We start from the raw sequence: 27810 nt of genomic DNA on the forward strand, positions 1-27810 counted from the left end.
AGCCTTGTGCGCCCGGAGGAACTCCCCCCGGGCGTGCAAGGCTTGCGGATAGCTTCCTGGAGCCTGGAGAGCAAGAGGTGTCAGTGCGCACCCACGCCTCTCGCTCTCCAGGCTTCAGCGAAAGCCTGCATTCGCCCCATAGGACGCACACACATTTCCCCTTAATTTTTGGAGGGGAAAAAGTGCGTCCTATAGGGCGAAAAATACGGTAATTCCCCTGGCACACCACCCATTATTCCATCACACAGCACAAAACCTCCAGATAAAAACTTGGCAAACCAAAGGCTTATATCGCCTAACCAACCTCTATAAAAATGGCAAACCCTTGCCAACACAAGAAATACAAGACAAACTAGAAGACGCCCAAATGCCCTGGTTAACACACCACCAATTGCATGCCCTCTTAAACAATCCAGTAGTAAAATCAGCAGCAACTAGGCCCCTGACAACCTTCAAAAACCACCCCCAAAAACCTCCTATGAGATTAACCCCACTCAGTGGACCAGAACATGGTCTAAACCCTGCTTTAAATCCATATCAAAGGAAAGGAAAGCACTCACTCTGAAACTTACCTACAGGTGGTACCTAACACCAAGGAAATTAGTGCTAATAAGCCCAGGTGATTCACCAAAATTCTGGAGAGGGTGCACCTCCCCAGGCACATACCTCCACATGTGATGGGAATGCCCCCAAATCCAACTCTTCTGTACAAAATCCATATGAGAAATATGTAAAATAACTAAGCAAGTATTAGAAATCACACCAGATCTGGCCCTACTAAACATCTTCCAAGACAACAAGGCCCACTCAAATCATGAAGAACTCATAACCCACCTATTCTCAGCAGCCAGAAACATCATAACCTGGTGAGACCTGTTAGGAATAAGTATGGAACAATGGTACCAAATAGTATGGGAAACCGCCTTATTAAAAAAATTAACCAATGAACTGAAACTGACATGGGGACAAATAGAAGAAGACCCCTTAACCCCGGTATGGCTCCCCTTTATCACATACATAGCCCAACAAGACAACGACAAAAATTCACCAAAAGAATACAAATCAATATGGCTAACCTGATCCAAAACACCCACCCACCCCCTCACACATGAAAACAAAGACCAACACAGCCAACCACAAATGAACAGGCACACCCTAGGCCAACCCCAACCTCTCTCACCACCAAAGGAAGACAAGCGAACAGCAAAGAATCTGCACAAGCAAGGCTGACACAAAACCCCACATATATTAAGTAAAATAGAAACACCCCCAACCCACCGCCACTCATCTTTCCCCCCCTCCACCTCTTTCCCCCTATTCTTCCTAATGTCTCAACAAATGGGGGAAAATGTGTTAGGTTGGGGGGGAGGGGAAATATGAGACAGAGGCATTGCACATACCTTTGCAAATCAAGACAATCTTTACTAAAAATACATTTTAAAAAAACAAATGAAACTGACCTGTAGAAAATGTAACTTGAAAAAAGAAACATTGCACATACTTTTGTAAACCAAGAAATCTTTAATAAAAAAGACATTAAAAAATATTTACAGTTTCACCACATTTCAGAAACTCAGGAAGAAGGATGGTCGTGTGTGTACTTCCTGACCCTCTGAAGATACCCAGCCTCATGTGCCTAACCCCAGCTGGAAGGCCGGCCTGCCTTAGGACTTCTAAGCAGAAGCTCCACCTGCCTGGAAGAAGACCCACAATGCCACAATGCCACCTACCTGGGAGGGCCACTGCATTCGGGGTGGCGAGGAATCTCAACTCCAAACCGGCCGATGGGAAGAGCAGCTTCATGATGGAACAGGCCATGGCTTGGGAGTTCCCCTCCATCTTCCAGAAGCACTGCATCAGGCGTCTTGGGATACATCCCTGCAAATACAGTCCTGTGAGAAGAACGCCAGGAAACATTTTGCTAGCACAGAGCCTGTCCTCTAAACGGAGAGGCAGAACCTAGGGTGCTCAGAGGCTTGGGGTGCTTTGGCAAAGTAAAAGAGGGATATTGGACAGCTCTAAGGTGGAATCTAGATACACATAAAAAACCCACTAGTAAAACACATATTTTAACAATACCAGAGGCCTTTTTATTAGGCTTGGTAGGAGAAGAATTACCGAAGGATAAGAAAGTACTGTTTATGTATGTGATGACAACGGCAAGAATACTACTTGTCCATGGATGGAAAGAAGAAAGAGCCCCATTGAAAGGAGAATGGATAATGAAGATGATGGACTATGCGGAGATGGCAAGGTGGACCAGGAAAATCAGGCACCAAGAGTTTAACAAATTTACTAAAGAACGACATACTTTTAAAGAATATAGTAAAGAACACTGTAAACATTTTAAAATGTTGGCAGGATTGACATAGCACTTGTAATTCAAAATAACAAAGTATAAATATGAAGTACAATAATTTGGATAAATGCAATTAGATACAGTTTTAAAAGGAAGATAAATTTTGGAAGCCAAGGGAGGGGTGGAGGGAAGTCCGGGGGAATCCTATAAAGGTACTGATATGGACTGTGGTGTAATATAAGTGTGTGTGTGTGTGTGTGTGTGTAAAAAATTGTGATTTTTCTTTTTGAAACATTGAAAATAAAAAGTTAAAAAAGAAAATACTTTTTTAAAAGTTTTTTGAAAAATATATTGAATTTGCCATGAGCTCACCCTTGCCATCTAGTATCTAGCTGGAACCTGCGCCAAGGTGGGCAACCAAGATGATCAAGGGTCTAGAAACCAAGACTTATGAGGAACGGCAGTGGAAGCAGCTGGGTATTTCTAGCCTGGAAAACAGGAGATTTAGAAGAGATATGATAGCCATCTTCAAATATCTGCAGTGCTGTCACATGGAAGATGAAGCGAGCTTGTTTTCTCCTGTGCTACGGGGTAGGACTCAAACCAGTGGCTTCAAGGTACATGAAAGGAGATTCAAACTAAACATCAGGAAGAATTTGCTGACAGTAAGAGCTGTTTAGACAGTGGGACAGCCTGCTTTGGGAGGTATGTGGGCTCTCCTTGCTTGGAGGTTTGTCAGTAGAGGTTGGGTGGCCATCTGTCATGGATGCTTTAGTTGGGATTCCTGCATTGCAGGGGGTTGGACTAGATGACCCTTCAGGTCCCTTCTAATTCTATGAAATCCCCATCCCCATCTGATGGGTCTGTTGGTATTCAAAATCTGCTTTTAACAAAACGAGTAACAGAAAGGGCTTATAGGAGAACCATGGTGAATATGTCACTCTTCATATGTTTTGAACAACTCCCACAGGTCCAGTCAACATGATGGGCCTTGTGGGAGTTGCAATCCGAAACATCTGGAGGACACAAACTTGGTGAAAGCTGCTGCACAGCGAGGCCTCTGCTCAAAAGAGAATCCCTTCTCTGTCAGAGCCAAGGTGTATCTAGTCCAGCACCCTGCTTCCATCAAGGACTAACCTGATCCTCCTGGATGTTCTTAAGTGGCTCCCCAGCAGTTGGTATTCAGAGGTAGACTGCTCCTTCAACAGGAAGTTCTATTTGGCTATTCAAACCACTGACCACTGATAGACTCAGCCAAACCCAGGTTCTAGAGAAGGCTTCGCCAACCTGGTATAGCCCAAAACATCTTGGGGGGGGGGGCACTATGTTGGCAAAAGTCCAAGTTGGCAAAAGTATGTGAAAAAAATGGCATTATTGCACTTTGAATGGAAAAAAATCTAGGAGAAAAGAGGGAAAATGTTTTCAAATAGCACCTTTAACCCAACAGAGCAAAACGCTTGCTTTGCTACCAGGTACATAAGGGAATGCAAGCAGGACGTTTTCTTAAGATCAGCCGTATCAATGGAACAACTTCCATAGGAGGAAAATATGCAGCTTTCAGAACTTTGAAGTTTAGAGGAAAAGCAAGTTAGAGGCAATGGAACCAGAGATTCTAAAATCCTGCAAGACTTGCAGAAAGTGGGTGAGAAGTGTTTTTCTTCCTCTCTCATAACACCAGAACTCATGCAGGAACCAATGCAGGAAGATTCAGAGCAGATAAGAAGAGTCTACTGGATCTGGCCACTGGCCCCTCTACTCCATCATCCTGTTCACAGTGGCCCCCCGGATGCTCCTTAAGGGAAAGCCACAAACAGGACAGGAGCACAAGAGCAACTCTCCCCTCCTGCGGTTTGCAGCAGCTGGGGTTGAGAAGCACTCCTGTCCTGCCCATGCAAGCAGTGCTGACGGGCAGGGAGGCTTCTTCCCTGTGCATTAGCTCTGCCCATCCACAGAGCAGCCCTGTGTCTGTGGCTGACATCTTGGTGGTCACAGTGGGAACAGAATGCTCAACTAGATGGTCCCCCTTTGGCCTGGTGCAGAAGGCTCCTCTGACATTCCTATACACTGCTGGTGAAGACAAGTTGCACGTCTTGCCTCAGAACATGGTCACTCCAACCCTGCAAGGGAGGGAGAAATATAATGCCAGATGAAAACCCAAACCATCTTAGTCAGCTCAACAGAAAAGTCCAGGCAGGAGCGTTCCCACTTCCCAGTTCAGCCATGGAGAGCCCAGCAGCAGCCAAATATTGAGAGCCAGGCCACCCAGGAGCACATGCCAGCTTTCTTCCTGGGCACATTTGACAAGGCAGTATATCCCACTGAGCACTGCAGGACTCAATTCCAAGTAAGCATGTGCAGGATATGGACAGCATAGCTGCACTGCAAAAAGTCTCTCTCCAGGGCCAGGCAGGCTGCTGCACTTCAAAGACTAAGGAGAACTAAGATGCTGGTGAAAGGCAGCCCTTAAGATTTACAGAGATTTGCGCCCCCTAGTGACAAAATATCCTGCTCCTCTGCAGCTGCTCTGGGTTAGCAGTTAGGCTCTAGAAAAAAACACTTCAAGGAAAACCAAGAACACAACATAAAGAGGAGCTGTGCTGTACCAAATCTGACCACAGGTGCATCCAGAGTTCTGTACTGACTGTGAGGAGCCCACCATAGTACCAGACAATGGGACATTCCCAATCCTACCCAAACAGGCCAAGGATTATCCTTCTGCCTGCACCTCACCTCCCCCACAGAAGCTGCTATGGCTTCCAACCTTCCATGTGCAGTACCCAAAAACGTTTTTCCCTCTAAGTGTACAGAAAAGCGTGTTGTTGTTTTTTTAAAGGAAAGAAACCATCCAAGAGCAGCAGCATAATCCTACACGTTTACCTAGGAGTAAACTGCAGCGAGCGCAGCAGGCTTTGCTCCCAAATAAGAAGACATAGGATTCATCTAACATCCATCACAACCAAGGATAACGTAAAAGAACCTCCATGGCCAGAAGAAATCTACCCTACCCAAAGAGCCAGGGATTATCCTGTGGAACTTCTGCCTGCACCTCACCTCACCTACCCCACAGAAGGCACCAAGGAGGAAGGGATGGGACGTGGGGTGCTCAAGCAAAAATTGGGGGGTTGGTTGGGGGGAAACCAAGACGCTTTGCGCGGCTTTGCGTCCTTTTTTTGCGCTGGAGTGCGCGCGGCCAACACAACCCACCGCGCCAGGCGCTGCCCTCGCCACCAACGACGTGCCCAGGGCGAAAAGTCTTCCGCGGGTCAACTCAGCCTGGCCAACAGAGCCAAGCGGGACTGCCCTTCGCCCCAGCCTGCCCTTGCCAGGAGAAGCTTGGTCGGCAGGCAAATCCCGCTCCCCCACGCTGGTCTGGGACGCGCGGCGGCTAGTCCAAGCCGGGTCCTGGCGGCACTCAGGACGGGACGGGGTTCCCTGCGTGGGGGCGCCTGGCTCCCGCCCCCTAAAAATCACGCACTTGCGACCACCGTCCCCCTGGCCCATGTCCATACACACGTGCTCTCCGCATCTTCAGACCCGACTCTTTCCCCAGCCCTGCCTGGAAATACTGCGGGTAGAGTAACCCTGGCCTCACTCTCCTCCCCCCCCCCGCACACACACATCGCAAAGCTCTACCTCCGCGCAGCAGCCCTTCCTCCTGAAACCAAGGACCCAAGGTCGAGGGCCAACCGGACACATCCCCAAAGCCACAGCCAAGGCTGGAGTGAAGAGCCAGAGGAGAGTTCGGGGTCTCTAAAGTTGCGCGGGACTCCGGAGTTCGGAGGCGAAGCGAGGCGGCTCCCCAACCCCCCTTATCCCCCGCCAGAACCCTACCTACCCCAGGACTCTCCGGCGTCCCGCAGCACTTGGAAAGGGCACGGATGCGCTCCGCCCGGATGCTGAGCGGAGCCGCGGCCAGGAGCGCACCCTTGGCCGAGGAGGAGGAGGTGCAGCAGCCAGCGCGCTACAAGCACCCATTGCCACCCTCCCTCCCGCAGCGCCAGGCAGATGGAAGTGGAAAAGACGCCGAGGACGCCCCAGCTGTTAGAAACAGAGATCCGGAGCCCCGCCCCCTGGCCAGTTAAACTCCAGCGAGTTAAAGGAACTCTGCTTCCCCATTTCACCCCCACGGGGACCACACACCCTCCAATAAATGAAACCCCCTATATCTTGCGAATACACGGGTATTCAAGCTTATAGCCTGGTTCCCCAAGGAAATCCAAAAGACCCCATGGCCGCCAACTTTTCAGCCTCCTCCAGACCCTGCCTTGAGGGTTGGTTCCATAACAGGCTCCATTGTTTCCCTTTCTGTCCCCGGAATTGTCACCTGCAGATTTCTTTCTACCCCTGCGTTTCCCTTAAAGGCACAGGCACACCTGGCAGGCTGAAAGACAGCAGGTTAGCGAAAGCTGACTTAAGCATGCAGGTGGGAGCCACAGGCACAGCAGAAAGATACAGCAGCTTTGGCAAAAATCTATAATCTAATTTCCAAAGAACACCTGGCGTTTAGGGTGGCGATTCTAGGAAAGACCAGCTGTCCCTCTGGGTCTTCTGACCAGCAGTCAAACAAACAAGAATTAAGCCCGTAAAACTTTTCTGTTTCTTATTCACCTCTCTGCCCCCAATCTCAGCTAAATAGGAGCTGACACTACACAGGTGGGAGAAGGTGGCACTCTGAACATTCTCGTATTCATTGGGACTTTGGGACTCTGGCTGAAATTACTTTTCAGCGCACACTTACTTGGGAATAAGTCCCATTGGACTCAACAATAGCAATTGTGATTTTAGAAAAACTACAGTGTTTAGAGGAGTGGCTGGTTTAGCAGATTTGGCTGCCACTGAGTGCTACAATGTTCCTGGTTTGTTTTAATTGTTGCATTGGTGACCAGCTCAAAGTGAAGAAGCCTCCAAGCCTTGACAGAAACATGCTAGGAGAACAAATGAACTTTGGACACATTACCCACGTTGGAACAAAAGAGATGGCTAGTGCCCTTCTATCAGTTGGGCAAAATCATGAACAAATGAATTCCAAAGGAGGAGACAATAATCCTTCAACTGCAAAGGTGTCAGATGTCTGAATGAGAGAATGAAATGCCAGTTTGGCGATGTGATGCCTTGAAAGCAGCTGGCTGTAAGGAGGAGAACTGCCCGATTTTATTTTATACATTGTTATATTGAGACTACTAATCTGCTAGTAAGGCTGTGAAATGCTAAATTTAATGCCACCTCGTTTCTGTGGAAGCCCGTTCATGTTGGAGATTGAATCTTGACATAACCATTTAGCTATAGCATCATGACCACAATTTGTTGTCTAAAAGCAGCATTTAAGATGGTAGCTACATTTTAATGAACAACTCCACTAAAGATCCCTCAGGATTTGTAGTTCTGCTGGGGGATTAGAGAGACTAGGTTACACTGCTTTAAATTAAGAAATTAAGTGATTCACAAACTTTGGCTCCCATAAAATAAAAACCTTCCAGTAAGAATCTTAAATTAAAAGTCAAAAACACAAAACAATAGTAATTGTGAAGCACCGACACTTTCTGAACCCAGGTAAAGGTAAAGGGACCCCTGACCATTACGTTTAGTCGTGGCCGACTGTGGGGTTGCAGCGCTCATCTCACTTTATTGGGCGAGGGAGCCGACGATCTACTATCTACTTGCACTATTTATCTACTTGCACTTTGATGTGCTTTCAAACTGCTAGGTTGGCAGGAGCAGGGACCGAGCAATGGGAGCTCACCCTGTCATCGTGGGGATTCAAACCGCCGACCGTCTGATCAGCAAGTCCTAGGCTCTGTGGTTTAACCCACAGAGCCACCTGCGTCCCGTCTGAACCCAGGAAGGGCACTTAAATTCTTAGAATTAACCAAACTGCAATGTTTAAAGTGTCCACTGTTTCTTTGCAAAAGTGGAGGATAGGGAGAGAATCAGAACAGGTACGGGCCACACTACTTTTCACTCTTTGAATTAATCTGAAGTACAAACTTGAGGAATATCCACTATATAAAATCATGCTTGCTTTATGAACTGTTGAGAGCTGATCTAAGACATTTTGCTGAGGGAAAAGGAGTGGCCAGTTTCTTCTAGCACACAAGGCAGAAAAGCAACAAAGCACATGGGTAGGCAAACTAAGGCCCGGGGGCCGGATCCGGCCCAATCGTCTTCTAAATCCGGCCTGCGGACAGTCTGGAAATCTCTGCATTTTTACATGAGCAGAATATGTCCTTTTATTAAAAAATGCATCTCCGGGTTATTTGTGGAGCATAGGAATTCGTTCCCCACAAAAAATATAGTCCGGTCAAGCACAAGGTCTGAGGGACAGTGCTCTCCTGCTCCTTGTCCATAAAACATCTGATAGTAATAAATGACAATCATGAACAACCCGTTGCCCCTCTCAGGGCATGTAAAATCAGCTGCCTGAGGCAGTCCTCCTATTTTGATGATCAGGAACCCGCAGGTAATACTCCTCGGCACCTCTATGCCAATAAAACATTCCTCCCCTTCCAGTTGTGCTGCGCAGGTGTTTAAAGCAGCACTTTCCCCTGAAAAGTAGCAGCCTTGCTATTCCTTTTCCTGCAGCATCCCATGCTCCCATTTCTAGGAACGATACTTCAACTTCATCTAGCGCTCGGTCACTGGGCAAGCTCCTGGGCAAGCTCTACGGGCTCGCTGACATCCCTGAGGTCCATAGACTATGCTGCCAACCACAGGACAGACTATTTCCGCAAGCTAAACAAGGAGAGGGAATTCCACTACTCTGTCATCTGGTCCATGCTGAATCACATGGTTTCCATGCTGCCTAGGAGGGGCAATGCAGCAGATAACTACATAGGCTGCCACCCAGTGAGGTGCAACTTAAAGCCTAGGAAGCGGATCAGCACAAGCCTCATAAACCTCAGAGACTTTGCACTGTATTCATCTAATGACTGCTTCTGAAAAATGGGATCGTGAGAGTTGGCACACATAACTGCCATACAGGGGGTGCTGCTGGCTTGGTGGTGGTGGTTTTTTTAACTTGGCTGCCCAGCCATCTTTGTGATACTGCAAGCCTTTCTCAGGCTTTGCCGTGCCATGGAGAAGAATATGGACATTATACCTTGCGGCACAAAGGTAGCCATCGCATGGAAACACCTTCACATTGCTCTTTGTGGCTTACATTTTGTGTGCGCCACTTGTAAGTGCTCCAGCCTTCACACTTGGCCAATTCTGTACTGCCCTTACAAATGTTGCTTTCTAGTGCTTTTTTGGTCAAAGAAATAATGGGCTAACTTGGTTTCATCAAGGGACAATAATATTAGCCGTTTAGAAAGTGCAAAAAGAAAGTGTTTGCAACTGTGATTGTAGTATTCATCTTTTTAAAATATAAACTTTGCAATTTTTTCACAGTTTCTGTATGCACATCAGCTATATGTAATAAATAAATCATCATCATCATCTTTATACCCCACCCATTCGGCTGGCTTTCCCAAGGGACTCTGGGGGGCTTAGAGCATATCTAAAAACATCCAGCATTAAAGATCTCCTGATACACGGCTCAGGAGATCGAGAGGGAGAAGGAAGAGAAGGCAGGAAGGGTAACCATGTCAGACCACTAACTCCAATCGCCTTCTAAATCCGGCCTGCGGACGGTCTGGAAATCTCTGCATTTTTACATGAGTAGAATGTGTCCTTTTATTAAAATGCATCTTGGGACCTTTTCAGCAACCAAAGGCGGGAGAGGTCATTAAAAAACTGAAGGAAACCTGCTGTGAACTTTTAATGCAATCGAGTGAGTATAACTCGATTGCATTAAAGAATGTGACTAGAGAGAAATCCTTGGGAGGAAAGAAAAATTGCTTACCTGATAAGGGCCGGGGGAAGCCTTGGAACCTCTCCCTTTTACCCAAAACTGACTTGCGGAGAGCCCTGCGACAGAGCTAATGATTCTAGTTTAGTTTAATTAAGTTTTTAATTCAAAGTTTTAAGGTTCTGAGACCCTGAAAGAAGACATATATATATATATATATATATATATATATATATATCCTTTTTAAGCATCTTGATTATTACTGGGGGAGCACCAGAGCCTCTGCGGTAATCACTTTGCAGCAATTGAAGAAGTAAACTCACCCCTGCTTCTCCACAACGTTGTCTTTCTTCTCTTTTACAACTACCTCTTATCTGTTTATCTCAGTCAACGCCATCTAGCGTGTTTATTACAACAATAAAGAAATAATTTACAACTTTAAAGAAACAATGGTGACGACCAGGAGTGGCTGCAAAACCTCAGGCTTTTCTCTGAAAGCTGTAAGACCCACCTTTAAAAGAGCCACTCTAAAGAAAGCACAAACAAAAATCACTCGCTTCTACATGAATAGAGCAAAATGTGGAACAAATGAGGAAACGACTGAAATGAATGAGAACAAGAACAAGAAGGGAAGGGAAATTCTACTCTCTCCTACCAATCTCTCTTACAGCTATAGTGAAGGACCAGCTATGCAAAGAAAGGAGTGTACTAAAAGCAGTGATAAAAGCCTGAATATATTGGAAGCAACACAAAATATCCTCGATACAGCCGATGAAGCATCCCCGAAACTGAAAGCCAAATCCCAAGTTCCTCTCGAGCCATCGTTAGATCAAAAAATGGAGGAACTAATGTTAAAACAAATTTCGGAATTGGCCTCGGGAAATATTAAACCTTCGAAAGACTCTTATTCTCATTCCCACGAGACAAATGAAGAGGGTCTCTCAATCATCAAATGGCTAGTGCTCCTTACTGAGGACATTGAATCCATAAAGTCCTACTTGGACATTTACACAAAACTCTTACCATCATGGCTGACTCCTGTAAAACTCTCTGGAGAAAACCCGGAATGCTTGCAGAATTGGAAAGTAATCATGGCCTCGCCTCCATCCTTTGTAGGAGTGGCTCATCAAGGAAGGGTAAGAAAGCCTGTAGAGCTAATGCTTGTAAAGAGATTCATAGTTGTAAAAAATGTTAAAAAAAGTAAAAACATAAAAAATTTTAAGACAGTGTATTATAAAAAAATGGTTTTTAAAAAGCTTTTTAACCTACTCGAGAGCACAACAGCCTCTGGCACTAGAGGGAATCCGGTGAAGTCTTTAGCCAAGAAGTCAGTTAAACAGGATTCGCCCCCAAACGTCTGTGCTGATAAAGCTCCGGATTGTCTAAAACCTTCAGCGCTTGCTCCACCACCAAGCTCTAAGCAAGATTTATTGCCCCAAGATCCATGGTCCTACGTTTTAACCATAGATAACTCCAAATCCAATAAGGAGAGCATTCCAACAAATAAGAACTGGAAGCTGGTGTTGCTTCAAAACAAACTTGTTTTTTCAAGCTATCCTAAGCCTCCAGGATTTTTATCTCAAGAGGATCGCAAAGTCCATCTACTGAACTTCCTTAAGGCATACATGCCAGGTACTTTGAGTAATCCCTCGGAGTTGGACCAAGTGGAATATCTATATTTTGATGGCTTGCTTGCCAGAGCGGTGGCTACATTCCATGATCGGAGACTGGCAAAACTGATATATAAACACAGAGAGCACCTAAAGACAAGTGGTGTAAAAATATCAAGGTTCTTTAAAAATGAGGCCTCTCCTATCCCACTAGTCCCCAGTTCTGCAACTTCGACTGCAGCACCTCATCAAAAGGCTGAATACCACACTTTAATTGATATAAAAGCCACTGAGGACTCACCTAATCACCACCCAGAGTTACTTACTAATGATTCTCAAAGACCAGACTCTCCCGGGACTTTATATGAGACGAGTCAAGGTAACGGGTTCGAAAGTTTTGAAAATAACTTAATTTACTCCTATTGCGCTCTCCCTCAAGAAACTCAGAACAAAATACTCTATAGGCTGAATAACCTTCGCTCTTGTCTGACAAATCTGATGAAGGACCAACCGGGACCACACAATCAAAATATATCTGATTATGTCCCAGATCAGGCTTCATGCTTCTATCGTCACGAGCTGGATTTATGGGTCGGGAAACCCTCCGTTACCCCAGGCCAATTGGTTACTGCGGAGATGAATCCATCCTCTCAGATCTTGGAGCCGAAACGCCCCTCTTATAATCCAGCTCGCATGCAATCCATCCCAGAGGCAAACCTGGTCACTACATTAGCATGGGATAAAATGAGAGAATTAGATGAGACTGAATTGGGCTCCCCAAATAAAGTGCCCAGCATGGGTGCGCCAGGATGCAACCCTAGCATTCCACCCTCCTCAAATGTGAGCATATTGAATACATCTTTAAACATCATTGAATTAGCATCTGAACTATCTGAACCCGCTGAAAGGGCTAATAGTAAGAACCAGAGAATCTTGGTGTGACATACGGAATGCACCACGCATACCTCACTAGCACCCTTAAATCAAAGATCTCTCCAAACTCTTTCTATTATGTCCTGGAATGTAGCTGGACTCTCATGTAAATTAGCTGATTCTGATTTTATAAATTTTCTTGAATCTTATGATATAATACTTTTGCAGGAAACCTGGTCTCTTAAACCTTTAAATATTCCTAATTTTATTACTTACAATTTACCCGCTACTAAAATGTCAACAAAAGGTCGCCCTAAAGCCGGTTTGATCTGTGGTATTAAACAGTCTTCTAACCTTAAAATTAATTATATCAGAAATATTGGACAGTATGCACAATTGTTATCATTTACCATTGTTTACAGGGAAATTCTTCTTTTAAATATATATTTTCCTCCCATAGAGTTGGAAACTAGATCAGATTATGGTTGGAATATAGTCTCTGAAGAGCTGTATTTAATACGTAGTAAATCTCCAAATATTCCCCTGATTGTAATGGGAGACACCAATGCTCGAATTGGATCAGATAATACAGCTCTCTATAAACGCTATGTCTCAAATCTAGCTGAAGATGCCCCACTTCCATTGAGAATAGGGAGGAATTCAAAGGACATCATTATTAATAAAGCGGGAGGAAAACTTTTACAATTGGTTTTAGAATTTAACCTCTCATTTTTGAATGGCTCAATGTGGCCGGATATTCCAGGAAATTTTACCTTCAGCTCCAAAAGGGGTAGGAGCGTAATTGACTATTCTCTAGTTTCCGTTGAAATGTTAAATGAAGTTGCCTCTTTTACAGTTGTACCTCGCTCAGAGAGTGACCATTTCCCAATAGTTTTAGAGATGTACAGGAATCCTAGAAATAATGATATTAGTCCTCCTATTAGTATTGATAAGACTATTTATGCCAAAAGAATTTATGTAAGTGATAAAAATAGGGAGGATTTATTGGCTGTATTTGAAAATAACCCAGTTATTCCCAAACCTGTGGCTAACCAAAATTTGATGCCCCTGGAGGACAACGATTGTTATTATAAGACTATCCAGGAATTATTTTCTTCTTTTTTAGACCTTCAGTTCAGCAACAAACCTTTAAATAAGTATAACTGGTTTGATAAAGATTGTATTAACTATAAGAAAGAACTTAGAATTTGTCTAAAAGAAGCCTATACTACCAACTCTCAAGGTCTCTGGAAGACTTATTTTGAAATGAAAAATGCTTTTAAGAACATGCTCCTGGGAAAAAAATCTGAGTTTGCACTAGCCAAATGGTCTAAAATTGTTACTGCATTAGAAATCAAAGATACCAAAACCTTTTGGTCACTTCTCTCAATAAAAGATATCACTGATTTCCCTAATATAAGCGATGAGGCTTGGATTTCACATTTTACTGATGTTTTTTATGATCACCAAGTTTGTAAAAAGGAAAATTTTAAACTTTCTTTGGCAAAAACCACACAATTTCAAATTACTGTTGAGGAGATGAAAAGGATAATTTTTTCGTTTAAGCAAGGGAAATCACCTGGTATGGATGGCATTCCAATAGACCTGTTGAGATTAGATGTAGAATGGTGGGCCATTAAACTTGTGCCGCTTTTTAATTCTATCTATCACTCAGCCCTTGTACCTAAGTCGTGGAACAACTCAATAGTGGTACCGATCTTTAAAAAAGGTGATAGGAATTGTCAAGAGAATTACAGGCCTATAAGTCTGTTACCATGCATAAGTAAAATCTATGCCAAATCTCTGCTTATTAAATTAGAAGAATGGATGCTGACAAAAGGTCTTCCTGGTAAAGAGCAGGCTGGTTTTAAGGCAGGCGCGTCAACTCTTGACCAGTGTCTAGTGTTAAGTCATCTTGTGGATAAATATGTCATGAGAAATAAACGAAAACTCTTTGTGGCATTTGTGGATTTAAAAAGTGCCTTCGATTCGGTCGACCGTAACAAACTATGGACTAAACTAGGACACCTTGGTATCGACCCATATCTACTTACACTGATTCAAAGTTTACATTCTAATAACCAAATATATGTTAAAGTATCAAAAGATGGTAGACTTGCAGGTCCTATTCTGAATAATCGAGGAGTTAGGCAAGGCTGTATCTTGGCCCCTACCTTATTTAATTTATTTTTATCTGACCTACCATTATTTCTTCAAAACGCAACCACTCATACTCCTTATTTAAACAATAGCCCACTTTTTTTATTACTTTATGCAGATGATGCTGTTATTATTTCACTCTCTGTTTTGGGTATAAAAAAATTATTTAAGAGTTTCTCAAACTACTGCTCTCTCAATAATCTCAAAATTAATTACGATAAGACAAAGATTATGCAATTTGGAAAGAGAGGGAACCCAAAAGGCTGTATAATCAATGGACATTCAATACAGGAAGTTCAGCACTTCAATTATCTGGGAATCACATTTAAAAATAATATGAATTGGAATACACATATATGTGCTGCAATAGTTAAGGCCAAAGTGACAGCCCACCATATTAAATCCTACTTTTTTTCTCCAGTAGGAAACAGATTTATTCCAGCTGTATTGCAAGTGATTGACATGAAACTTTGTGCCCAACTGCTATATGGCACACCAGTGTGGATTTCAGGTGACCTCAAGAGGTTGGATAAATTCCACGCATCCCTTCTGAGGTCATTATTAGGACTTGCAAACTCTGTAAAATATGAAACAATATGTTGTGAGCTGGGAATATTGCCTTCATCAGTAAGAGCATGGTTGAGGACCTTGAAATATTGGATCTTCCTCCATTATAGAGCCCTATCCCCTAATTCTCTACTTTACGATCTTTTAAGTGATAGTGCAATCTACAATCTATCATTGATTTGTAGGAGAAAACTGGATTCGATAGGGCTCACTCTAATTGATTTTGAAACCTCTGATCCCAAAGACATATGGGAAATTATCAGGAAGACTCTTACAGAAAAAAGTGTTCTCGCCATGCTTGAGGCTGCAAAGCACAGCACTTGCTCTCCTATCCACTTAAATCTCCCTTTGTGTAGAGATTTCCAAAAGGGATACATGACAAATCTGAAGAAACATGAATCGTGTAGGCTGTTTATGTTGGCCAGATTCAACATGTTTCCTTTGGTGGTAGTGAGAGGAAGATACTTAGCTATCCCAGAATCAGAGCGTCTCTGCAAATGCAGAAAACAGGAACCCGATACTCTAGAGCATATATTCTTTTCCTGTGATTTTGGTAGTTATGCCAGAAAACAATTATTTGAGGCCCTAAAAGTTAATAGACAGATTTTTATTCAACCAAATGTTCAGGACCCGCTGGCGGACAGCGATGATCAAACCACTATAATAGTGGCTGAATTTTTAAGTGCTGTCCATGAAGAAAGAATGGGCCATGATAAAGAGACTTAGTGGTTTTTAATGGTAGGTGATGTTGCTGTGTTGTTGTATTATATTATCTATGTACATCGATTTATTTCTTGGAGTTAAGAATAGGACTGGGATAAATTGTGTTCCCTGAGCCCGTATTTTATACAGTCTGTATATGATGTTTGTTTGTTACTGTGTGGTGTGCTATGCCTAATAAAGGATTTAAAAGTAAAAGTAAAGTAAAGTAAAAAATGCATCTCTGGGTTATTTGTGGGGCATAGGAATTCGTTCCCCACAAAAAATGTAGTCCGGCTCCGCACAATGTCTGAGGGACAGTGCTCTCCTGCTCCTTGTCCATAAAACATCTGATAATAATAAATTAAAATACACGGCTCAGGAGATCGAGAGGGAGAAGGAAGAGAAGGCAGGAAGGGTAACCAAGTCAGACCACTAACTCCTCGAAATACAAATGTCTTCCGGATAGATTGCCCATAAACTCCACCCTTGGTCCAACATGGTTACCTCTTCCATGCTTAGCTAATCTGTTCCTCCTTCCCTCTCTGAGTAAAAAAACCTATACCTTTTTTCCATACAAATGTTTAACTTTAACATATAAAATACACACTAATATAAGCAACATCAAAATACCAAAAACCAGTATAATCACAGGGTGCCAAGTCAAATTTAAAATGTTGGTCATGGTAGGGCTCTATCCTGAAAAGATGTCCCACCAATAGTGTGTGGTTCAGTCCTGAATATCCTGAGTGACTCTTCTTAGTTTGACTTGTTTTGCTATGGCAATATTAGTACTTTGCATTATGACACATTCCAAGTTTTTCCACAGTCTTCATGTACTTTCTCATTCCTTTTCTAGAAGCAGACTGAATCCCTCGCAAGCACCCCATTGGATACCTTCAGCCACACAACTCAAACCTTGCCAGCACTGAACTTTTCAGTTACTTCATTTGCTGAGGGTGCATTTGCATTCCTCTCAGCCTGGAATGCCTCTGTTAGGAGGGGATCCTCCTACAATAAAACCATTTGTAGCCACTGGAATCAGGCAGCAAGTGATCCACAAGAGCCAGATTCTGGACTTGAAGAATCCTAAGCACATTTATCTGGCTTTTTCATTCTCTCTGCAAGAGGAGAGAAGTGAAAGGCAGTGCTACAACTGGCGCAGTCATTAGGGGGGTGCATTCAGGGATTAATTAACAAAAAAGAGGAAGGGATACTAACAGCCAGAAAGGGCGCTCTGCTTGGAAAGCAGCAAAGAGCTGGCTGCTCCGTCCCGTCCTGCTTCTGCTGCTGGTTTTGGGTTTGCTGGAGAAATATCAAAACTAAAGGGAACTCTAATCCAGCCTAAAGGAAAATATCAATCTAAAATGTATAATCTCCTCCACAATTCACACCCTGCCATCAAAGAACTTTTGTCTCACTTAAAGCGCTCAACCTTTTCTGAGGATGCACACCTCAGAACACATAGGGACAGAGGAAGCTAAAAGGAGAGGCCACACAACAAGCCAGTGACTACTGTCTTGCAGGTAGATTTTTTGGATGACTCAGACCTCTTCTCAAAAGGGGGGGGGAGAGGAAGAACCACTGAAATATTGAGATGAAGAGGAGGAGGAAGAAGAGGAGTACGACAAGATTGGTAAACACAGAATGCTTTCCATTACTCAAGTTACAAGAGATGCATTCTGACAGAATGAAAAGCTTAGTACAAAAAAAAAGTTTGTAGTGTGGGTGTTCACCTATATTGGTGCCTTGTTCAATCTTGCTGCAGAAAAGAGGGGGGAGGATACCCTGCTAGATATATAGACTTTCAGATTAATCATTCAGATATATATATATATATATATATATATATATATATATATATATATATGGGGTGGTGGTTGTGGGGCTCCTACTGATGCGAGAGTAGCATGGATTTCATCTAGTTGTAGAAAATGAGTGAAAAGAACATGCAGATCGTGGAAAAAGTGGAGTGGTCGAAGTAGCTGAAAAGTTCATTAAGGGCGGGTGTGAGCTGTGTGGCGGTACCACCTGATGGCATGCTTGAAAGAGAATCCGTTTTGGTGTAGAAAGGACTGAAGCGTACCTATTGCTGATGTACGTACAGAAACTGGGAACTCCTGCAATTTTATTTCCCTAGCATAGAGGAAAGGGGTGTGTGATGGTGGGGGACTGTGGAAATCACCCCTCTGCAAATGGCCACATGGACTGGCAGAGCACGGAGGACAGGGGGAATCTGGCGGCATGGCAGCTGCCACCTGACGAATCCCAGAACTCGGCCCATTTTCCTCCAAACCTCCATTAGCAGCAGCAGCAGCAGCAGCAGTGGGAAGGGATGGAGCAGCCAGCTCTTTGCTGCTTTCTAAGCAGAGCACCCTCCTCGTTTTTGTTAATTAATCCCTGAATGCACCACTCTAATGATTGTGTGAGATGAAGTACTGCATCTCCCTTCTTTCCTTTTGCAGAGAGAATGAAAATCCAAATAAACGCTTTAATTTTTCTTTTTAGTTTTTTTTAGATGTGATTTTTCACAACTATTTTCAAGCCCCACTGAATGAGGAAACAATAAAAACTATTGATAGTGATCATACAGACCAGCATTCATATTCAACACTGTCCATTCGAAAGACAGCTAGAGGTTTCAGGAACCCCTACAACTCTCCCCTCCGCCCAGGATCCACTAAGTTCTTATGTCCTCTCCCCTACTGGAAGAGCACTGGTGGTGGGGTGATGGACGTCCAAGGAATGGCTTGTCCCGTCTCTCCTTGGCAAACCTTAATCCCTCGTTCCGCTGCAGCTCGGTTTGGGGGTGGTTTGTTCCCACCCTCTCCCGGATGGTCACTGACAGGCGGAAGAAGGCAATGCAAGCAACCACACTCACAACACTGGCTCCTAACACCGCGCCCGCCTACTTGCCAGTAACGGAGGTCAACCCTAGGAGAAACTATTAGAGGTTACCTCCCACACACTTCTTCTGACCTTTTCTGATTCTCTGGTGTGCTTCTCACTGTTTGCAGCAGAGTTTTCCCCAGACAAGAACAGGAGTCCTACTCAAATTCACAGTCAAGAGCTTATTTATTGCTTGACTGGTTGCACAAGCATTCTGTTACTCTTATATACAACCCTTTATTCCCCTGCTTCTTCTCTCCCCCTCTTCCCCTCAGAAATGCAGTGGCAAAGGTCTAAACTAAAACCCCAGGATGAAGCGCAAACCTCAACCCCTCAAGCCATGTGTCGTTAACTAAGTTTTACAGTCAGTGGAAATATTTGCTACTTCAATGGTACTATTTTTCTAATATACAATTACAGGGTTTTGCACAGTTTTTGAGGCTTTTCTACACCAAGATTGATTTGTTCCTCCTTTATTATATTTATTCCTCTCACCATAACAGGTTTCCAAACAAATAAACAACTTTTAACTAAGAGGAAGGAACCAGAATGATTGGCAACTCTAACTAGAGCAAACTAGAGCAAAATCCACAGGTTTTTTAAGACCACATCTTAAGCCAGCCTATGGAACCAAACAATTAATTTGGCTCAGGGCAGAGGCAGCCAAGTGGGATATACGACAGATGTAGATGAACACATCTAGGTCACATGGAGAAACGTGATCGCACAGTGCCAAGCAAATGGGACTGGCCAGCGAGGCAAAGATGGAGGAGAAGTTGGAATGTTAACCCCCCCCCCCAAAAAAAATCTGTATCAAACTGGTGGAGACGATAGTGGTGAGGAAGCTACAAGAATTATTGGAAAACACAGATAATTAATTGCATTCCCATCTGGGTTGAATCCTGGCCATGGGGGCTCAATCCCCCCAATATTGAGGGGGCCAACATCCCCCGTTGGGTTGTTGTTACGGGGAAGCTACAAGAATTTTGGGGAAAAGGAGTTTGCAAAACAACTAAAGTCCCAAGTTAAACCCATGGGTGAAGCGCAACCTCAACCCCTTGAGTCAAGTTCAGAGCCGATGGCCCAGCTGAGGGGAATGGAGCTTTTGCCTGGCCAAGCCATCGACTGGGTGCCGGGTCATACCCAGGGAGGATTCCTATGTCGAGAAAAGTATCCCCGAGTGGGTCACTCCATTGTTGCCGCCCCGCAGACTAGACGGGAGGAGTATGACTACAAGGGACCACCGCGATGACCAAGGCAGGTTCGGGCAGACGACTATTGAGAGCTGGAGCGCCCCCCCCCCGGAAAGTCGCCAACCAACGATGTATCGACCACCTAGCCCAGCCCGGATTTACTCGCCAGAAAGGTCTTGGGAGCCCCACGGGCCAGTTCGGTGGTACGAGGAAGAGGAGGGGTACGGGCAGCATCCCAGACCCTCTTACAGGTATGAAAGGCAGGAACCTCAGCGTCCGGATGGACGATCCCTGAGTTATCGCCCTGCCCCAAGGTACAGCTATGACCAAGCGCCACAAGATGTGGTTCCAAGGCGCATTACTCGTGCGTTTACCCTGAGGGATTTTGACTTACATCTTTTCCCTGCGTATAAACCCCACATGGATGTCTTGAGCTATCTGAATTTATTCAAACTAACCTGCCAGGAACTGGGGGTCCACTCAAGACTGTATATGTACATTCTGAAGGCGTTGATTGGTGGGGAGTTGGCGGATCTCATGGGCCATCTTCCTTTGTCCCACGCGCTAGATTATGAACCATATAAACGCCTTGTTTTGCAAAGATATGGACTGCATGCGGAAAGCTACAGCCACACAACTCAGACCTTATATAAACCATGGATAAAATATAAATATCTACTGGAATCTACAAATCCTTGGTGCATTTCACCCATCAAAGCCTTTGGCGTTAAGAAGAAAAACATGAAGGGAAATTGGGCAACATATAAAAAGTTATTAGAGGGGGAAATTAATAAATTAAGAGGAAAGGACATTGAAATGCATATATATTTGACAGGCTGGATCCAATACTTCCAACTTAATGAAAGACAAGGAAAATAGGGTTTGCTGGAGAAATATCAAAACTAAAGAGAACTCTAATCCAGCCTAAAGGAAAATATCTATCTAAAATGTATAATCTCCTCCACAATTCACACCCTGCCATCAAATAACTTCTGTCTCACTTAAAACGCTCAACCTTTTCTGAGGATGAACACCTCAGAACACACAGGGACAGAGAAAGCTAACACATTCTGCAGCTTGATTGCCCCCAAATGGCAGAACATTCAGAGTGCTCCTTGCACTTAAACTTTAATACCATGGGCCTCCAACCATTTGTGTCATATGACCAAGTAAGGCATCTTTCCAACTGCAGTAGCCCCATTTCCTTTGTAAAAGATGGAAAAAGCACAGTTCCATGGCACAACAAGTAATGCTGTGTGAAAGAAAAAATGAGGGGGGGGGGCAGAAGCCCTAACAGAATAATCAGGAACACCAAAACAATAATCACATCAGCTAAATACAGCCTTTGGCACAAAACTATTAAATTCTTCATGCTCCTGCTATTTGCAGAATCTACTAATCCCAGCAGAACTAAATCTCTGCTGAGGACTTGTTGCCTCAGCGGGAATCACCTGCTGCAGGTACAAGGCAGTGCACACTGACCAGACCTTTGATTTTTATTTTTTAAATAAAAAAAATTGATTATGTTTCTTGATATTTGGGCTATTATCCTGCCCAACCCTGCTGTAGATCACCTCATGAAATCTTTTGGCCTAATATCTAATGACATCCCCAAAGACAAGAAAAATCTTTTCCTTTACACAACAGCAGCTGCCAGAATATCCCATCACTATCAGAATGGCAAAACAAACTCAGCGAGTTTGTAGAAACGTCAAAATTGACGGCAATTATTAGAGGCCACTCAAATCAGAGAATAACTAGAAAGTGGGATGGAGTGAAGGAAAACATGAAAAAATATGGTCCCAGAATTGAAATATTAATAGACAATGTGTAAAACATGCAGGGGTAAGCAAGAAAATAATAATAAAATCAATTGAATAATTAAATTATAACAACACAACAAGATGGAAGAAGTAAAATATTGAGATCGCACATGGGTGAAGGGGAGTGGGGGCTATATGGGAACCTATAATATCATTTATAATATAATTTGTTAATTGTGCTGTATTTATATAGAGCAAAGGGAAGCCTAGAGCAATTAGATATATTTTAATTTAGATAATCTCTGTAACAAGCTTGTGTTAGAAAACGAATAAGGATTTGGAATTTGATGTTTGTAATATTTTTTTGTTTTGAAATAAAAATTAAAAAAAAGAAACAGAAACCATTTGCAGCCACTGGAAGCAGCCAGCAAGAGATCCACAGGAGCCAGACTCTGGACTTGAAGAATTCCAAGAACATTTCTCTTCATTTTTCATTCTGGCCAAAATTATGCCAATAACCTTAAACTAAATTTGGCATCAATTGTGTCTTTACTTGGGGAGGTCTTGGGGGTCTTAACACGCAAGGCACCAAAGTCAGCTGTGGAAATCTTGCAACACGTCATAGATTCCATAGGTCCTCTCCAGTTGTACAGAAGATAGAAGGAGAGAGATAAAAAAGACCTTCACCGGGAAAAGGATCAGATGTATTAACTCTGTGCATCCAGAAATGAAGAGACCACCATCATTCACTTACAGATAAACTGTAGAACATGGGTCTGGCCAGGCAGTTTCAGATGCCTTGACTGGTCTTCCAGAAACAACTTTCTGCCCTCAATCTGTTATTCTCTTCCAAAGGCCTGAAATCAAAATTTGCAGGCCGGGGAGGGGGGGCAGTGAAAGCAAGCCCACTTTTTAATGACTATCATATTGCTGTATTAAACAAGAAGAAACTTTGCACAAGAAGAAATTTTGTGGGGGTTTTGTGTGAGACTGGGCAGATTATTTTTTTATTTTTTAAAAAAAGCTCCGAACACTCAGATCCTTCATGCTAATTTACTGGTCAGGAGATTTCTTACTGAAATTGCACACTTCCAACATTGCAACAGCTTGTGAGAAATGTGGACAGATCTGTCATTTGCTCAGAAAAAATGGCAGGAAAAAACACCACAACTTTGCATATATGCAGCTTGTATGTATATTTTGGATTATAGTTTTTTAACATCATTTTTTTGGGGGGGAAGGGGACTTTCAAGAACATGAAAACTGAGGTGTCAGGGCTTTTTTGCCTCTTGGCTTTTGTTGCTGAACCCTAATAGAGAGAACACATGTATCTTTTTTGGCAGGAAGGTTGATTTCTTCATCCATGAATCATACTTCCTTTGGTGTGTGTGGTTTTTTTTACAAAACTTTTCATGAAAGCTTTTTGCATAATAAATCTTAAGCTTAAAAAAAACACAAATATATAAATATATATGCACACACACATATATACACATTGCAATTTCTGCTGCAGTTCTCAACATACATCAGCAGAGTTTAAGCTTCAAGAGGAGAGAAGTGAACGGCAGTGCTTCATCAGGCACAGTCCAAAGGGTGTATACATATGTTCTCTCTATTAGAGTTCAGCAACAAAAACCATGAGGCAAAACAGCCCTAAGAAACCTCAGTTTTCATGTTCTTGAAAGTCCCCTTTCAAAATGATGTTAAAAAACTATAATCCAAAATATACATACAAGCTGCATATATGCAAAGTTTTTGGTTTTTTGTGTTGCCCTTTTTTCTGTCCACATTTGCCACAAGATGTTGCAATGTTGGATTTCAGTAAGAAATCTCCTGACCAGTAAATTAGCATAAAGAATACATCTGATCCTTTCCCCAGTCAAGGTCTTTCCTCTCTCTCTCCTTCTATCTTCTGTACAACTGTACAACAAACTAAGTTTTACATTCAGAGGGCGCTCTCTAAAGAAGTATCTCCCATTTCTAGGAAGGCCACTTCAACTTCATCTAGCGCTCAGTCGCTTTCTTCACTGTCTTCCCAGTGCTCTCAGTCAAGCTCTATGGGCTCGCTGACATCCCTGAGGTCCATAGACTATGCTGCCAACCACAGGGCAGATGATTTCCGCAAGCTGAACAAGGAGAGGGAATACCACTACTCTGTCATCCGGTCCAAGCTGAATCACATGGTTTCCATGCTGCCTAGGAGGGGCAATGCGGCAGAAAACTACATAGGCTGCCACCCAGTGAGGTGCAATTTAAAGCCTAGGCAGCGGATCAGCAAGAGCCTCATAAACCTCAGAGACTTTGCACTGTATTCATCAAATGACTGCTTCTGAAAAATGGGATCGTGAGAGCTGGCACACATAATTGCCATACAGGGGGTGCTGCCGGCTTGGTGGTGGTGGTTTTTTTAACTTGGCTGCCCAGCCATCTTTGTGATACTTCAAGCCTTTCTCAGGCTTTGCCGTGCCATGGAGAAGAATGGTTTGGAATGCCAACCAATATGCACATTATACCTTGCGGCCCAAAGGTAGCCATCGCATGGAAACACCTTCACGTTGCTCTTTGTGGCTTACATTTTATGGCGTCACTTGTAAGTGCTCCAACCTTCACACTTGGCCAATTCTGTCCTGCCCTTACAAATGTTGCTTTCTAGTGCTCTTTTGGTCTAAGAAATCATGGGCTAACTTGGTTTTACCAAGGGACAACAATATTAGCTGTTTAGTTTGTTTAAAAAACCCGCTAGTGCCTCTCTCTTTTTTGTTTCAATATAGGAACATAGAAAAATACTTTTTTTCTATGCAGCTGACGGCCTGATAACAGATGGCCAAGAAAAGACAATGACAATGTGCAGTGACTTGTAACTTTTCCAACAGCTATGGCCATATCTTAGGGCTCCTGTTCAAAGTCTTTTTAGTGAAATCCCTGAAGTCTGTGGTGTGGATGTGGCTCTTCAGCTATGTAGGTGCCTTGTTCAATGGGCTGACAAGGCTCTAACCGGCTCTCATTTCTCTATTCACTATTTCCCTTGGTTATGAAAAGCACTGGCTTGAAATTGACCATTCTTGTGAACTAAATTCCACCCCACATCGGGGGGGATCGTTTTTTAAAAAATACTGAGTTGATGGCACAGTGAATGCCATCAACCCAGTGTGATCCAGGAGTAGCTCCTATACAGCCATCCGCTGTCACTTAGATCAGTGACAAGGCACCATGCAAAAAGAAAGGGCTTGCAACTGTGATTGTAGTATTCATCTTTTTAAAATATAAACATTGCAAGTTTTTGCACAGTTTCTGTATGGACATCAGCTATATGAATAAATAAATCATCATCACCATCAACATCATCTTTATAACCCACCCATTTGGCTGGCTTTCCAAAGGGACTCTGGGGGGCTTACAGCATATCTAAAAACATCCAGCATTCACGGCTCAGGAGATCGAGAGGGAGAAGGAAGAGAAGGCAGGAAGGGTAACCATGTCAGATCACTAACTCCTCGAAATACAAATGTCTTCCGGATAGATTGCCCATAAACTCCACCCTTGGTCCAACATGGTTACCTCTTCCATGCTTAGCTAATCTGTTCCTCCTTCCCTTTTTGAGTAAAAAAAATTTCACCACTTTTCCATACAAAAGTTTAACTTAAATATAACGGTATAAAATACACATTTATATAAGCAACGTCAAAATACAAAATAGAAGTATAATCATAAGGTGCCAAGCCAATTTTAAATGTTGATCATGGTAGGGCTCCATCCTGAAAATATGTCCCACCAATGGTACTATGAAAGAGTTACTCCAGAGCTGGAAAAGAAGTATCCTGAGGGTACTGGGATACTGGAGCAGGACCTAGCTCCATGTCACACATCAGAAGTGGGAAAGAAATTCATAGCAGAGCAGCAAATACAGGTACTTGATTGGCCAGGGAATTCCCCAGATGTACATCCCATTGAGAATTCGTGGGCTATATGCAAAAGTCTCCTCTGTGCTGTAGACTGTATGACTATGGAGAAACTCATTCAGGCGCTGATTCAAGTGTGGCACAGGGATCCGAAAATCAACAGTGACTGTTCGAAATGAGTAGACCCCATGCCGTTTACCTTCCTGCCGGAGTGCTACCTATTTATCTACTTGCACTTTGACGTGCCTTCAAACTGCTAGGTTGGCAGGAGCAGGGACCGAGCAATGGGAGCTCACCACATCACAGGGATTCGAACCGCCGACCTTCCGATTGGCAAGTCCTAGGCTCTGTGGTTTAACCCACAGCGCCACCCGCGTCCTCTCAGACAATATAACCATGATCAAAATGATCACCCTCCCAAAACTAACCTACCTATTCCAAACAAAAAACCAAGAATAAGCCCCAAATACCTGCACCTTCCCTCCACAGAGGGAGGATGGAGAATCCCCAACATACATTGCCAGGCAAGTATGCTACATAATCCCATATATACTAGAAGATGAAACAAAACAGTGGGTACACCTGGAGAGAGACACAATTGAAAATACCTGCACCACAGCATACCCAATTCCAAACACACTAAGGAAAATTCCCACAATACTTAACAGCTACACAGAGACCATGCTTAAAGCATGGAAAGCAGAAACTGGCAAACTGTCACCAACCCCATCCCCACTAATTCCCCTGCCACACCACCCATTATTCCATCACACAGCACAAAACCTCCTGATAAAAACCTGTCAAACAAAAGGCTTATATCGCCTAACCAACCTCTATAAAAATGGCAAACCCTTGCCAACACAAGAAATACAAGACAAACTAGAAGACGCCCAAATGCCCTGGTTAACACACCACCAATTACATGCCCTCTTAAACAATCCAGTAGTAAAATCAGCAGCAACTAGGCCCCTGACAACCTTCAAAAACCACCCCCAAAAACCTCCTATGAGATTAACCCCACTCAGTGGACCAGAACATGGTCTAAACCCTGCTTTAAATCCATATCAAAGGAAAGGAAAGCACTCACTCTGAAACTTACCTACAGGTGGTACCTAACACCAAGGAAATTAGCGCTAATAAGCCCAGGTGATTCACCAAAATTCTGGAGAGGGTGCACCTCCCCAGGCACATACCTCCACATGTGGTGGGAATGCCCCCAAATCCAACTCTTCTGTACAAAAACCATATGAGAAATATGTAAAATAACTAAGCAAGTATTAGAAATCACCCCAGAACTGGCCCTATTAAACATCTTCCAAGACAACAATGCCCACTCAAATCACAAAGAACTCATAACTATTCTCAGCAGCCAGAAACATCATAACCTGGTGAGACCTGTCAGGAATAAGTATGGACCAATGGTACCAAATAGAATGGGAAACCGCCTTATTAAAAAAATTAACCAATAAACTGAAACTGACACAGGGAAAAATAGAAGAAGACGCCTTCACCCCGGTATGGCTCCCCTTTATCACATACATAGCCCAACAAGACAATGACAAAAATCCACCAAAAGAATACAAATTAATATGGCTAACCTGAACCAAAACACCCACCCACCCCACTCACACATGAAAACAAAGACCACCACAGCCAACCACAAATGAACAGGCACACCCTAGGCCAACCCCAACCTCTCTCACCACCAAAGGAAGACAAGCGAACAGCAAAGAACCTGCACAAGCAACGCTGACACAAAACCCCACATATATTACGTAAAATAGAATCAACCCCACCCCACCCCACCCCACCCCACCCCCACTCATCTTTCCCCCCCCTCCACCTCTTTCCCCCTATTCTTCCTAATGTCTCAACAAATGGGGAAAAAATGTGTTACGTGGGGGCGGGGGAACAAGACAGAGACATTGCACATACCTTTGTAAATCAAGAAAATCTTTACTAAAAATACATTTAAAAAAACCAAATGAAACTGACCTGTACAAAATGTAACTTGAAAAAACAAACATTGCACTTACTTTTTTAAACCAAGAAATCATAAATAAAAAAGACAT

General features: G+C 43.4%; 1 protein-coding gene across 2 annotated transcripts in view; it reads right to left on the reverse strand.

Annotated features, from left to right (window-relative positions):
• LOC308468843 (putative G-protein coupled receptor 34) overlaps positions 1 to 27810 on the reverse strand; it is a 217741-nt gene that overhangs the window by 126889 nt on the left and 63042 nt on the right. Inside the window, exon 3 of one of the 2 annotated variants that reach the window (XM_080991318.1) lies at positions 1731 to 1878. The exons of the other annotated variant lie outside the window; for it this stretch is intronic. The gene's annotated coding sequence lies outside the window, so the exon portion shown is untranslated. The remainder of the gene's footprint in view (positions 1 to 1730; positions 1879 to 27810) is intronic. 2 annotated transcript variants of the gene reach the window in all.

The sequence above is a fragment of the Podarcis pityusensis genome, assembly GCF_964106645.2.
Source record: "Podarcis pityusensis genome assembly, chromosome: Z".
Lineage (NCBI taxonomy): Eukaryota > Metazoa > Chordata > Lepidosauria > Squamata > Lacertidae > Podarcis > Podarcis pityusensis.